This window comes from Phodopus roborovskii, unplaced genomic scaffold (assembly GCF_943737965.1).
Source record: "Phodopus roborovskii unplaced genomic scaffold, PHOROB, whole genome shotgun sequence".
Taxonomy (NCBI): domain Eukaryota; kingdom Metazoa; phylum Chordata; class Mammalia; order Rodentia; family Cricetidae; genus Phodopus; species Phodopus roborovskii.
Genome location: NW_026126418.1, coordinates 67,398,313 through 67,407,524, shown reverse-complemented (window position 1 = coordinate 67,407,524; position 9,212 = coordinate 67,398,313).

The window sequence follows — 9,212 nt, the reverse complement described above, 5'->3', positions numbered from 1 at the left end:
AAAGAAAAGGGACGAAGAAAGAAAGCAATCCCTGGAGAATAGGCCTATGGGACACCCCTGTTAATCAAGTAAGGAATCTGACCATTGAGTGTAGCTAAGGGACTGATTAAGAAAGCCACTTACAGAAAAAAGCGACCAGTCTCAGGTCTGTTGGCCTGTAATTCTACAGACAGGAAGACCGAGACTCACAGGTAGCAGATAGCAACTGCCTTGAGCCATACACAGAGCCCGATCTAACCACATTATGAGACTGACCCTCGAGTCTCATCTTTCCTATTGATCTAGGGCTGCTGACTACCAGGGAGCCAGTGCCCTTTGGAGCTGAGAACCAACAAGCTTGGACTGGGCAAATTCCACTAGATGGTATTGCACTGCATACCATCCGTAGGCAGCAGGCTGGCACTGTGAGATGCCACCCCTCAGCAGGACTTTAGAAGCAGAGGCAGGTGTAGGGGCCACTTAACTTCCTCCTCCAGGTGCTTAGGGCTAGGACAGAGGTTGGGAGATCTACTGAGGTTCCTGAAAACCCCCACAGGGTTGTAGAGAGGCCTGTCTGAGGTGGACAGTAGGTGGGGAGCTGTTCTTAACAACCCAGTGAAAGGAATAGACCCTGATCTTCAGACTGGATGGGGATCGTGGACAGAGTGACTTCCCACCCAGGCACAAGGGTACTGCAAACATGTCAGAGGCATGCACAGTCACCTGTTGTGCCTGGCAGGAAATAACCTGGCTTGACTCCAGACTCCAGGGACCTTAGTGAATTTAAGTAGTATTCAAACCCAGAATGGATGATGGAAATGTTTCATCTCTTAAAATCAAGGGGGGAAAAACCAAGTCATGGCACATAAACTCAGAAGGTAGGAGCAGACGGATTAGAAGTTCAAGGTTTGCTGGGTGGTGATGGTATACATCTTTAACCCCAGCACTTGAGAGGCAGAGGCAGGTGGATCTCTGTGAGTTCTAGGCCAGCTTGGTCTATATAGTGAGTTCTAAGCCAGTTAGGGCTACTTAGAAAGACCCTGTCTTGAAGAAAAAGGAAAAGGGAAGGAGAGGGGGAGAGAGAGAAAAAGCGAGAGAGAGGGAGACAGGGAGGGAGAGAGGGAGGGAGGGAAAGAAGGACAAATGACCACCTAGAGTTGAAGATTTTGTCTACTTTGACACCTATGTGCTCATGAGGGGCATTCTTGCTGTGTGTGGAGGGCAGATCATGGATAAACATGGAGGTAGAGACACAGGACACCTGAAGTCACACCATAGCTCTGGCCTCCTCCGGTCTAGCTACCAGGCAGCCAAAAACCTGAGGGATAAAGAGCCCTGGCCACGCTGAGTAAAGATAAGGAAGGAGGAAAGAGAGGGTGGAGGAGGAAAGGTGACTCTTAGGAGCTGAAAAAGCCTAGTGTCTCCAGATCTGACTGAGGGAGGGCAGAGGTGCAGGGTGCTGCCCTGGGCAGCAGGGTTTTATCCTCCCCCCCCCACTCCTGTGTGGACATAGGGTGGGCTTTCTGTCCACCAGCAAGGGGCTTGAGATGCTCACAAGCAGCTAGGAACCCCGTGTAGGATGGAGTCCAAGAAGGGAATGAAGCACACAGGGTTAGAGGAGAGGCCTTCTGTAGCCCAGTGCACCCAAAACCATTGGAACCACCCCTGTAGCTTTGTTAGACAGAGCGGCCAGATCTCTGTGAGTTCAAAGCCAGCCTGGTCTATACAGTTGTCTGGTCACCATCTCAGAGGCTCCAGGATAGCCACCAAAAACCCAGGCCCCACTCACTCCAAGGCAACGCTTAACTCTGGGGGCACTTCTGTTCCTGGGTATGGAGACAGTCCAGACCCGCTGGGTTCTGGAGGACTGGGGGACTCTGTGTCTGCTATCTTATACCTGTCCAATAGAGGGCAGTGTGGTTCAGGCTCCAACTAAGGGGTTACCAGGTAAGTACAGGCTGGATTTAAATTTCAGATAAACACAATAATGTGTGCTCATCTGAAACCAAAGCCATACCAGGTCTGGCTTTTCTTTGCTAACTCCTGCAAGCTTCCCAGACACAGCACAGGCAATCCCAAGGACTGAAGGTGGTTCTCAAAATCTAGGGAGGGAACACAGGAAAGAAGAAGCTGCAGCCCAGCCCTGATTCTGGAGCTTGCTCAGGAGGGGTAGGGCAAGGTGGGGCAAAGTGGTGTGAGGGCTAAAATCCTGGACCTTGCTTCTCACATCTCATTGGCTTCCGAGGACTCTTAGGTTGAGGCCTTCATGTGTGAAGGGTGTGGTGCTGGTCAAAGACCAGAAAAGTGGGTCAGCTGGCTCTGAACGACTGCATTCATACTTAGTGCTGTTGACAACCCCTAGTCTTGAACAGCACACAGCTTGCACAAGCTATAGAGCTTCCTTCTCCATCTTGACACCTGTCCACATTTCTGCCTGCCTGGGCTCCTAAAACTGTGGTATGGTGTGTGTGTGTCTGTGTGTGTGTGTGTGTGTGTCCTGCCTGGGCTCCCAAAACTGTGGTATGGTGTGTGTGTGTGTGTGTGTGTGTGTGTGTGTCCTGCCGGGGCTCCCAAAACTGTGGTATGGTGTGTGTGTGTGTGTGTGTGTGTGTGTGTGTGTGTGTGTGTGTCCTGCCTGGGCTCCCAAAACTGTGGTATGGTGTGTGTGTGTGTGTGTGTGTGTGTGTGTGTGTGTCCTGCCTGGGCTCCCAAAACTGTGGTATGGTGTGTGTCTGTGTGTGTGTGTGTGTGTGTGTGTGTGTGTGTGTGTGTGTGTGTGCCCTGTCCTGTCCTGTGGTTGGGATCTCTGTAGGTCCTTCAAGTCATGAATCCACCTGGACTTTAACTGGGCTTCTGATGTGAGTCAGGAGCTGAATCACCATTACAGCCTTGGGAGTTGCTACTTGCTAAGAGCAACCTGCTCTCTCACACAGGGGGAGAAGACAAACTTGAGACCCTCAATTCCTAGGAAGGGGGTCTCTTTAGAACAAAGAAGTAAAAGAATGAAGTGGGGGGTCAGACAGGAATGACAGAAGTCCTAAAGTCCTACACAGCCTCTGTGCCCCGGCCCCTTTAGAGAACATGGGATTAGCATGCCTAGATACTTGTCTGATCCCAGAGGCATGCCAGCCATAGTAAAGCTGCTTCTGCATGGTCTCAAATCCCTCAGCCATCCTTCTCTGTGGACCCTGGGCTCAGCTCAGCAATTCTGGACACTCCCACTTCCCAGATTCCCCTAGGCTCACAAACTCCCTGTTCTATAGTGTATGGGAGGGAGGATCTGTCATTCAATTCTCCAAAGCTCAGGGTATACTGGAGGGCTTCTTGGGGGAGGCACAGAGTAACTTTTAGAATCAGATGAAGAGGAATGATGGAATAAAACCAGGGATGGGATAGAGTGAGCAAGAAGCCACCTGCCCCTAACAAAAGCGCCTGGCAGCACCCTAGGGATGCTACCCCTCCCCTGCCACAGGCAACATGGGTCCCACAGCCCAGAACACGACTTAGCTTATGAGAGGAACAAAGACACCAGATCTACTCTGCCTTCTCTGGACTCCATGGAAGGCCTATATGAGCCACTTGGGGTCACAATAAAAGTGGGGTGCTGGGAAAAGACCACAATAACAGCTCATACAAGGATAGTCTCAGCATGCTATCACCAAGGTGGGACAGTATTGTCCTTCCTCCCACTTGACAGAGAAGACAGTGGCTTGCAGGAAAGGGTGCCGGACCCAGACTGGGCTTGAGACTGCGAAGCTGAAAGCTCGGCTGCAGTTTTCATCTTACCTTGCCAGGATGGTGGCTCCCATGGAGCTTGTGAACCCTTGACAAGGCTCCTGCGCAGAGCTATTGGAGGTACCAGTTGTAGCAAGAAGGTGGGAAACAGCCTGCTGCCTGTCCCTGAGGGTTGCTGGGAAACTGGAGGGGATTGGAGGGAGCAGCCACATGCTTACATGCTGACCAGACCAGGGCTCTCCAACCATTCTCTCATCCCCACCTCAGTCACAGAATGGGACCTGACCTTCTGTGGCCTCTAGAATCCTGACAACAGGGAGAAGGAGGCAGGGTGCTGGCTGCAGAGGAGAAAGGATGGGGTTCCCATCGGGTGACAATAGCCCAAACCAAGCACCCCAAGACAAGTCAGGCAGAAGCAGCTCACCCCCCCCCCAATGGGCAGCATGGGGTGAGATAGCACTGCTGGCTTGGGCTCCAGATGACCTGAGGAGCAGCCAATACAGCTGACTACATCGGGAATGCCAGCTGGGCTAGAGGTCAGGTGGTCTGAGGACTTTTACGTGCTCTGCCAAAGGCTTGGCACATCTGTCATTGCCTCCTCCTCCCATGCTGGAAACCTCATAAGTCACATTTTGTCCAGAGCAATATCCCAAAGCATCTATACCCTTGTCCCCTTTACACAGACAAAACACTAAGACCAAGAGAGGAGGGACTGGCTGGCTGGAGGTGAATCAGGGGACAGGGGGCAGGGCTGAGTTGCTTGGCTTTGGGCTTAGGGTCTTTAGTATGCAACAAGTTCCCCTAACTTGTTGGGATCTACTCACCTTTCTAGGACTCCTTTACCTGTCCAAGTGTGGGGCTGGGTGACTGAGTCACCAGGGTTCAAGGAGCAGTAAAGTCTATTTCCTGACACTGGCCAGGGCCCCTCTCATCCCAGCTCCTGTCAGTCACCTGAGTGTATCATTTAGATGGAGTTGGGGGGGCAGTGGGGACAACCTGGCTTTTCTGGGCAGGAGTCACTTTTTCAGAAAGGCCCTCTCATTCCCTTCTGCCAGGCCAGTTCTTGCTCCTCATGGGGGGGGACATCCCCTCCCACCAATCCCACATCATCACACAGGGTGTCACTGTGCTCTACTGATTAGTACTGATTGTCAATTTGACAGGATCTAAAATCACCCAGGGGAGAAGCCTCGAGGCTTCTCTGAGGGATTATCTAGCTTAAGCTAACTGAGGCGAGAAGGCCCACCCATCAGGCTTGATTCCAAACTGAATAAAAAGGAGAAAGGGAGCCGAACAGAACATCAACACTCTCCTTGTGCTTCCAGCTGCCTGCAGAAGCAATGTGACCAGCCTAAGCCCCTGATGCCATGATGAACTGTGTCTTCTCCAACTGTAAGTTGGAATAATCCCTTCCCTCCTTAAATGACTTCTTTTCGGGTACCATGGCTACAGCAATGAGGAAAGTTAACACCCTCCCAGCCTGGAGACCCAGAGCTTGGGACAGTACTTCCAGAGGTACGACCTCCCGGATGCGGGCGGACATATCCCTAGGCCTCAGGGAACCTGGCCCTGACTCTCCCTTGCCCTCTCGGTTCCCTAGGGAGTTTGTGAACACTCCCTTCCCTGCCAAGGCAGGAACCCCCAATACTTCCTCACTTCATTTATTTTTAAGCACAAGCCCATGAAACATTCACAGGCTGCTTTATTTACAGGTAGCAGGGATGGCATCAGTGTTCCTGTGACACATCCACCGAGAAGTCTGAGCTCTCCAAGAGGACCCATCGCGGACAGACTAGAGCCGGTTCCTCTGCAGCGCCTTGGGCTCTACCCTCTCTCCACCTCGTTTCTTTGTTCCTCCGCCTCCTCCCTTTCCTTCCCTTCCTGCCTCCCCTCCCATGCTTTTCTTCTCAGCCTTCCCCTCTTCCTTCCCCGCATTCTCTTCCCCCTCATGGCCTTCCCCCTGCTTTTCCCCATCCTCCTCCTCCTCCCTTTCTTCTCTTTCCTTCTCCTTCTCCTCCTCTTCCTCCTCCTCCTCTTTATCCTCCAGCTTCCTCCAAGTTCCCCCACAAGGAGCCAAACGCCCTGCAGAGATTAGTACTCACGGAGGGCATCCCTACTCTGCCTCCAGTCCCACCCAAGGCTTCATCACTCTTGGCTCCTCTCTCTGCTGGGCAGGGTCATGAGGACCCTGCATGTCCCACCCCCACCTGATGTGAGGAAGCACAGGGCAGTTTGATTTGTTTTGGCTTTGGTTTATTGGTTGGTTTTTTGTTTTTTTTTTTTTTTTTTTTTTTTTTTTTTTTTTGGTTTTTCAAGACGGGGTTTCTCTATATTGCTTTGGAGACTGTCCTGGAACTAGCTATGTAGAACAGGCTGGACTCAAATTCACAGGAATCCGTCTGCCTCTGGCTCCTGAGTGCTGGGACTAAAGGTGTGCACCGCCAACGCCCCACCCAGTTTGATTTCTTTTAACCCCCTAGTTGAGGGTAGCGTCTCCATTTTACATAGGAGGAAACTGCATGTGTGTGGACCACGTAGCCTGGAGCTGGGTAGCCAGGTCAACAGGACTTCAAAGTGGGCACCCCACCCTGCCCTTCCTGCCTGGAATGCCACAGTCAGGAGTCAGCCAGCCTTTTACCTCAGCTTCCAGGAAGTAAGGAGCTCTCTGCCTGCTTATGGCCCTTTCCTCCCCCTACTTCCCAAGAGAAATGCAGACCTCAGTGCCTCACCAAGTCCTGGGAAGGACCCCCGTGGAGAAATGAGACAGGTGGGCTAAGCTCAGCCTGGTTGCTGGTCTGCTCCCTATGCAAGCATACCCCCCATCCAGTGCCCAGGCTTCCTCTTGCCATCAGTGACTCTCCCCTTCTGGGCCCCAGGCTCTAGGAAGGAAGGCAGCTCAGGCCTGACAATGCCACTTGGTGTCATGTGTTGGCTGGCTGCCTCCCAGCAAATACCCAGGAGGGCTCTCAGCTGTCATCAGGCTGGGACACAGAGCTGCCTGGCACTGACTGCTTGACACACCACAGGACCTCCAGGGTAATGGTGGCCACCTTCCCTACCCAACCTAACCAGGGTTCCTTTCTACCCTTTACTTGGGTGAACAAAGTAAAACCTTCAGCAGCCTCTGAGTGGCCGAGAAGCCCTTGCCTTAGGCTTCATTTCCAAAGCAAAAAGTTTCGACAGCCTCTGAATGTGACTCTGTTGAAAGTTTCCTTTGCAACAACCTTTTCCCTTGCATAGGATGAAAGCTGGGAACCGTCATGTCTTTCAACATCTAGTGGGCTAACAGGAGGAAAACACTGGAGAGGAGAAGTCAAGACACTGCCCCTCTAAGAGGCAAACTGCCTTGCCTCTGGGGATGCCAGACTTGGCCAAAGCCCCCACCTCAAGCTGCCACCATTTCTCCTGAACCAGAAGGGAAGGGAAATCCCAACTGGGTAGCCTGTGCAGTCAGTCTCCTCCCCCATGGCTGATGACTTATCTCCGGGCCTCAGTTACACATCAATAAAATGGGGGAGTACCTTAGCTCTTGTGAGGGAGTCTTTTTACTGAGAACTATTGCACATGCTAGGGCAGAACAGCACAGAAGAGGGATGGAGAAAGATAGGAAACACAAGGTGCAATAAAGTGCAGGAAGAATGTGAGCGCTACATTAAGGCATGGAGGTCTATCTATCTGGGGAACTAGGAGGCAAGGACCACTGTAGTCAGAGCTTCAGAAGACCAGCTGAGAGCCTCACCTCAAAACAATAATTAAATAGTGGTCAGGGTTTGGACTATAGTTCAGTCGATAACGTGCTTGCCTAGCATGCATGAATATTTGAAGCCCTGAGTATGATCCCCAGTATCAGCAACTTGGCATGGTGGCAAATGCCCTTGAGAGGTAGAAGCAGAAGATTTAGAAGTTCAAGGTCACCCTCAGCCAGGTAGGGAGTTTGAAGCCTGCCTGATCTACCTTGCTCCAAAAACAAACAGGGGGTGGAGAGATGGTTCGATGGTTAAGCACTTGCCTCTTTTGCAGCACACCCCATTTCAGATCCCAGCACTCTGTCTTTGACTTCCTCAGGCACCAGGCATGCAGATGGTAAGCATACACATACATGCGCACAAAACATTCCAACTCAAAATAAATCTTTAAAAACTTAGAGACATACATACGGTAGGTTAGTAAATAAAAATAGAAACAGTGGTGGGTTAGAACTAAAAGAGCCTGAAGGAAGCAGCATGTACCTTCCTGAGGGGCTGCAGAGCTGTGAGGACTGGATGCCCTTGGGGAATCTCAGGACTCGGCTCTCTGGCCAGGATCTTAGCAGCAATACATCAGCTCCCCCAGCATTCTCTCTTAGCACATCCAGGTCTTCTTCCCAGGAAGCTGAAAATCCTGGAGCTTGCCCTCCCAGCAGCCTCATAAGCACAGGAGCCCCATCTCAGCTTTGGAGCTGGGGAAGTCTCCAGAACAAAATGCCAAGCTAGGCTGTTCCAGCTGATGGAATGATAGCCAAGGGGTGGATAGGAACACAGCAAGGACAGACTGCTCTGATAGGTTTAGCCACAAAATGCCCACAGGTGTGATGGATGAACCTGAATTACTCTTTTGTTGCAAATGGAGAACACCACTAGTGGGCCACTTACAGGATGGTTCCTTATCCACCCTTCAGGCTGGCACAGTCTGGCTCTGCTTTGAAAGCTCGGCTCAGTTCTGTGGGTGGATGTGACAATTATTCATCCCGGCATTAGAGAAAACCAGGGTCAGCCCTCAGCATGCCTGGACACAGGGGAGCCTGTGGGCACATAGTAATCTGCAGCCATACCTGGGCCCCACTCCCAGGTGCAGGCTGACCTCTCCAGAAAGGAAACTAGATGAATTTTGTTATTGTCATCTGAGAGTGATCAGGAAGGGTGTAAATGCCTGGCGTGCAACCCCAAGGCAGATCTTCTCTTACTACAAGGAGAGTGAAAAGTGTCCCAGTGAGCATCAACCACAAGGGCCCCTGCTAGGCTGCTGGTTCTGCTGAGCTGAGCTGAAAGCATGGGAACACAATCGCCTGATACTGCTGGCCGGGCACCAGAAAGTCCCCAGTGACACACTGCCCCAGGAACACCCCCACTCCTGCTCCAAAACTCTCATTAATCCTCCAGCCTCCCCCAGCTTGTTGCATCACGGGGTGGGGCTTCAGTCTACCAGCTCAAGGCGACCTAAGGGGCCAAGGCTGCCAGCCAGGTGGCCTAGCCAGGTCACCATTGGTCACTCAGTAGCTATTCAATGGTCCTTTGTGTGGTGACAAGATTGGCATAATGGGCACGTCTTAGGACCAACTGCATGCCCTTGGCGAGCTGCGGTACTGGGCTGGGGACTTGTGGCCGTGGGCCGCGGTGCAGGGGCGTGGGAGGCAGCTTCAGAGCCCAGGCCACCCGGCTGCTCAGAGATGGGAGCCGCCGGACGTGTGAGGGAACCTCAGTGACCTGCCGCAAGGGGCAGGGTGGCAGGGTAGCGGGGAG